General features: G+C 48.0%; 1 protein-coding gene across 7 annotated transcripts in view; it reads left to right on the forward strand.

The window, feature by feature from the left end:
- LOC140597372 (uncharacterized) overlaps positions 1-4,708 on the forward strand; it is a 340,786-nt gene extending 336,078 nt beyond the window's left edge. For 5 of the 7 annotated variants that reach the window (XR_011999221.1, XR_011999222.1, XR_011999223.1 and 2 more), the window contains 2 exons: positions 1,447-1,588; positions 1,914-4,708. The gene's annotated coding sequence lies outside the window, so the exon portion shown is untranslated. The remainder of the gene's footprint in view (positions 1-1,446; positions 1,589-1,913) is intronic. The other 2 variants (XR_011999227.1, XR_011999226.1) reach the window with 2 other exon arrangements.
- The last annotated feature ends 1,292 nt before the right edge of the window (positions 4,709-6,000 follow it).

Consider the following 6,000-nt stretch of genomic DNA (forward strand, 5'->3'; position numbering starts at 1 on the left):
CTCAGTTTTGCTCAGGGTGCCGTAGTAAAGACAGACCTCCTAAGCCGTATTGTTTATGTTTCATGTGTCCACATCTTAATTTAAAAGGTCAGTCATTAGTTTGTGTCCAAAATAGTGAAATCGCATTGAGAACTCTAATTTGGTCAGATTTAATGGGAAGTGTTGTAAGTTAACATTTGGACATATTTGTCCGTGTTTAATATTAGCAAATAAAACTCTTATTGTGTTTTAAGAAATAGAGCATATTCTTGACGTTAAGGTTAGGTTGATATCATAATGCAGCATATACTATAAAAACCCGTCACCCTATCGTTTGGCACAAAACGTCCACAGTTATTCTCACCAACATCAGTGTGGAACATTTATTACAAGAAAACGGCGTAGCGATATTATTATCATTGACGTCGACCACTTCTATTAAGAACTGCGCTGCATTTGGGTGTGTTTTGACATATGCATAATATTTTGTAACCCAGGACCCTGGGATCATGACACGAGCCAAAGAGAGATGCTCAACCGAAGGAACCACCCCGCTGACCACATTATTACGGCTTTTAAATTCGGGTGAAGATGACCCACAAGGTTACATCTGTTTCAGGTGTACCACCTATGATTGGCACTTACGTTCATTGAAACTGCACTCACCCCAAGCATAGATTCTTTGGGTCCCCATAGAGCACTAATACCATTCCATTGATCATATTCCCTATGCTGGACCTTTCACCCTGTGACTGCTTTGATGTACATGTGGAAGCCTGCCCTCTCCGCTCTTTTTCACAACTATGGTTATTTGTAAATGGTACACATTCGGTATTTAAATCTCTCCCATAATGGTTGATTTTGATAACGACAGATTAATGAATAAAAACAACAGAGTAATAGACTAAAAAAGAACAGATGAAGGATTGCCCAACATTGCACAAGCCCACCGTCTTTTGACGGTTGAAATCAAGTGCAAAACCATTCAAGAGACATGACAGCATATGTGGATCTACAGAGGCAGAAATGGTTTTGGAAGAGGTCAAGAAGGTAGGAACATGGGGCTGGGTTTCACAACGAGCTCTATGAGAGAAGGGAACCCATCATTGGAATCGATATGCCCATCAGTTCTCTTTTACACTGATTATTTCATGATACTTAAAGTTGCCATTGCCTTTTTTAAAGTTTTTATTTGAGAGAGACAGAGAGACAGCAGGAGAGAGCATATGCAAGGGAGAAGGGCAGAGGGAAGGGGAGAAGCACAACCCCGCTGAGCAGGGTGCCCAAAGAGGAGATGGATCCCAGACCCTGGGACCTTGGCCTGAGCTGAAGGTTTTTCCTCATCCACCAATGACGGCCTAGCAGTAGCCTCGTTACCATGCAGGCTTCCCCTGTATGGATGTAAACACTGATCTCACTAATCCCTGAGCACCACAACCAATGCACTGATACTCTGTGTCCTCCTAGATCTTGCCAAGGCTGTGGCGTCTGAGTTTGAAGAATCCTTGAAAGACTCTCCACCCACTTCTATGGGAAGCCTGCCCCATTTTACCTGTATTAGAAATGTTGCTCTCTTGGTTTTCCTCTTTTTGAAGGGAATGCACATATGGTAAGGAACAGTGTATTTTTTTGGTGTAAGTACCATCTTGGTGGGGTGTTGGGAGGGGAGGATGTAAACTGTGCAGTAGGGGACATTTGCTCAGAAGCACTTTTCCGCCTTGAATTCTGAATTTGGAATTGCTGCTTCAGTCAACCTGGGAGATCTATCTCCCAGGAAAAGCTCATGCTTTCTCCGTGGGTGCAATCTGTGCTTCCTTTGGGGGCCTTTGACTTTACGACACTTGTTCATTTGGTGTTGAGTACTCACCAGAGAATCAATGACAAAGTATACACATGAACTGACCCCCATCTTCTCCTCTTTTGTGTAACTGCAGGTCGCCTCAGAAAGCAGCGAAACTGGTGTGTATTCTGGAATCATCAGTCTCTTGCTTAGGAAAAACTCTAAATAGTAAGGCAGATGGGGCAACCTTGCTGTCCTCACACCCAGACACCCTTGCTGTCCAGGCACCCAGATTCCATGTTCCTAAGGCTTGGGAGTGTGTGAGATAGGCAGCTTTCCCAGGTGAGAAAAGAGGTCCGTGTTTCTACATTCCTAGGAAGCCAATGTATTCTCTGTGCGTGGAGTGGCTGTGAGTGCAACAGGCTTGGGGGAGGTGACTTGTTGACTCTATGCAGTGTGTGAGAGAGAGACAGACCGATAGTGAGAGAGAGAGGATAGAGACAGTGACACAGAGAAATACAGAGAAAGTGAGGAGGAGAATGAGTGAGGTAGACTCCCCAGCAGATATGTCCCACCGACACCACAAGATGGACTCAGTCGACATTCTTAAAAAATAACAAAAAACAGAACCTCCTCACACAGTACATCTTAGAGTCCTCAGACCGTGGGTGGCCCAACAGTGCAGATCGGCCCATGCTTGCTAACCTAGTGCCTCCATGTTCTCTAGCCCTCCATTCGTAATGAGCAACAGTCCCAAAATTACTCTCTTATTTTCTTCTGTGCTTTTACTTATTTATTTGAGAGAAAGGGAGCAGAAGAGGTGAGAGGGGCAGAGGGAGGGTGAGAGAAACAGACCATTTGCTGAGAAGGGAGCCCCAAACTAGCCTCAATTCCAGGTCCTAGACAGCCTGACCTGAGCTGAAGGCAGACTCCTAAATGACCGAGCAACTCAGGAATCTCTACCTGAGGTATTCTTGAGCAGCATGACGAATGTACTGATGGATTCTCTGTGTCCTTCTAGTTTCATCCTTGGATTCATTCCTCATAACAAAATTCATGGAAAACATCAGTAAGGAAGAACAAATCAGTATCGTCAAGGTGAGCTTCAGTATCATTAACGGAGGAATGAATGTTGCTTTCTTGGTTTCTTTCCACACAAATTGTGATGATGAAAATCAGACAGTGGCTCTCTGAGGTGAAATACATAATCTTCCTCTTGAGAAAAGGGCTGAGTGGTTGCCCCTTGCCAACCGTTACCTTATTTCAGAGGATGTTTACCATTGGCAACACCAAAGCTGGAAATAAACAGCGAGATGGGGTACATTCCCTCAGCAGTGGTTTCTCCTGCTTGGTTGAGTGATCCTGTAGTCAGCATCTGAATGAGCTGGAGAGACACATCCTTCAGGAAAAGCAGCTTCCTCCAGGTGTCCTGTCATTTATTTGGGCACCAGTGTGTCAAACATGATGTCCCTCCCATCTGGCTTCCTTAAGTTTTTGAGAGCAGTAAAATCAGTGCAGAGTAAGAGGGAGCTGAGCCTCATGGTGTTCTCTCTTCTGTACCTGCAGGTGGCCTCAGAACTAGTGACAGCGGTACGTACCCTGAAGCAGTCTCTTCCTGTCTTTAGTCAGGAGCGCCAATCTGATTCTGGGTCCTCACTGGAATGAAAATCACAGGTGTAGTGAAATAAACAAAAACCAAAACCAGAAAACGGGTCTTCCAGGTGGAGACCCATGGACATGTTTTCACAAGCAAAGGGGTAGAATTCAGGTAAGGAGTTTGTGTCCATAGAGATAGCGGGAAGTAGAGATACGTGGACGCCAGGGCTCAGTGAGTTCAGCAACTCAAAAACTGGGATCCACTTCTGGGTTGGCAAGGTCCCTGCTCAGCATGTCTGGGGTGTGGGGCCCCACACTAAACCAGTACCTACCTAGGCTCTAGCCTGCATCAGGAAGGAAAAGTGTGAGCTTCTGAAGAGGATGAGGTGTGCCCCCTCTGCCTCATTACCAGCCCATGTGTATGGGGTCCTCTCCTCTGCTTAGAAGCAGCCCCTGCTAGGATTCCTCTAGGACCTGAGTGCAGACCTTCCTGTCTGAGTGATGCCAGGACCTCCTGTAGTGCCTGCCTCATGGATAGGAGCCCAGAGACCAACAGAAATGAAGTCAGGTCAGGCCAGCAAATTCCACTGCAGGATCCCCTAGGCCTAGGGCAGGAAGGTCACAGCTTCCTCATTTTTGGATCCTAGACCTGAGCTATCCAAGGAGGCAGCCGATAGCCAGACATGCCTGCATATGTTGAAATTCCTTACAGTCAATGAAGTTACACATTTCATCCCTCATCATACCAACCACAGTGCCAGAGCCCAGTAGAGCATGTTGAAAACACAGATCATTTCCATCATCATGAATGGCTCTCCTGGGCAGCTGCTCTGAGTCTGGCATAGTGGCTGCACATGGACCCCATCTAACCTAGCAGGTGTCCACCACCCATCACAGGTGGATCCAGGTGGATCCATGTCCACGTGAGAGCTATCATGATCTTGTGGAAATGGGGAAATGCCAGGTGAAGGGGCATCCTCTCTCTCTCTCTCAAGGAAGGTTTGCCAGTGTGGTCAATGTCTTGGTGAAGGGCTCTAACTCCCAAGAGCCCAGGGAAGGTCTGAGGATCCCAAGGAAGAGCAGGTGTCGACAGGTGTTCCAAAGTGGCCTCAGTTGGAGTAGCAGGAACACGGGGCCTCACTGTCTAATCACCTCATCCTCGTGTTTGTATCTCTAAAGATTGGGCGGTGGAAAATATTGAGGATGAAATTCCTGAAGAGGAAGAAACCTCAGGTCCGGAAGCACAATGAGGCGGGAATCAACAGGAGGGAGTCCCTGGTGCAGTTGGAGTATACCTGCTACTTTGTAGACTGAGAGTGGGCGGGATGAAATAAAGAAGATGATGTATAGGAATGCAATTGTTTTGTTTTTCATTTGTTTACTTATTTGAGAGAGGAGAATGGGAAGGGCAGAGGGAGAGGGATATTCAGACCCTGCACCGAACAGGGAGCCTGATACAGGCCTGATCCCAGGGTCCTGGGTAATGATCCAAGCTGCAGTCAGACACTTAACCTACTGAGCCACGAAGGTGCTCTTCTCTGGTCTATTCCATCATAAACAGTAGGGTATTTGGATAAAATAAGAATTCTGCCCTGGGATCGGATTGTGCAGTTGGTCATATTCTTCTTTTTATTTGATGGTCATTCTCTGCAGACCAGCTCTGACCCCCTTTGTCACTGGCAAGCATCAAAGCCCTTGTTGATGTTTGGTTGGCATCTCTTGGGAATAGAGCAGGAGACCTTTTGGTTCGGGTTATTGCCTTTGGTCTTGGATGGAGCCAATCTCTTGATACACAGCTGTGCCACGCCCATCTGAACTTGCACACAGACTGCTTCCCTGGGAGCCAGGTGCTGGTACAGCCGGGGCCCCACTCCCTCTGCACCTACAGGTCACACAGTAGCAATGCTGGGCTACCCCCAGTTCTGCCCAAAGGGTGGAAGTGCACTCTAGGGATGGGCATCCCTGAAATGGTCCCTCTCAGCACCTCCTCCCGGATCCAGCAGAAGTGAGGTGGGAGGGGTGCCGGGAGCACAGTTCCCTCCTCTCCTCCTTGCACAATCCTCAGTCCTGGGACAAGAATAAAATCTGCACTTGCCTCTGTGTGAGAAGGGATCGAGTGCAGCCAGCCAAGGCCATCGAGGCCTTCACTGGGTGCAGGGAATCTAGAGGAATCTGTGAAAGCTGCTGGGCTGGCGGCACACGCTTGCGCTCAAGGTCCTGCAGAACTAGTCTCCTGGTCTGACCAGGCCCAGGACACAGGCCCTAGGCAGGGAGGCCAGGATTTCTGCTCCTGTCTGATCTCACTGCTATAGCCACACAGTGCTGGGCCTGCTCCCCACGTCAAGGGTTGGCCCAGTCTAGGACATTCCCTCATGCCTGCCTGGAGCCCATGGCCCAGTCCTTCCAGGGATCAGGGCAGATGCTGGCTCGAGCTGGTATTGAGGAGGCCTCACCTGCTGTACAAACCCCATCAGCCCACTTTTAAACTAAGGGAAACTGGGCAACATCATTTACCTCTAGCATCACATTCATCTCCTCTATGGGCTACGACATGTATGGGCTGTTCCAGAGATTCAGTGTGTCCCAGATTTAGGAGTCTCATGGTTTGTCTCCCTCTCTAATTTTTCCCACTCAATCCCCTCCTT

Source organism: Vulpes vulpes, unplaced genomic scaffold, assembly GCF_048418805.1.
Source record: "Vulpes vulpes isolate BD-2025 unplaced genomic scaffold, VulVul3 u000000698, whole genome shotgun sequence".
NCBI classification, from domain to species: Eukaryota; Metazoa; Chordata; class Mammalia; order Carnivora; family Canidae; genus Vulpes; species Vulpes vulpes.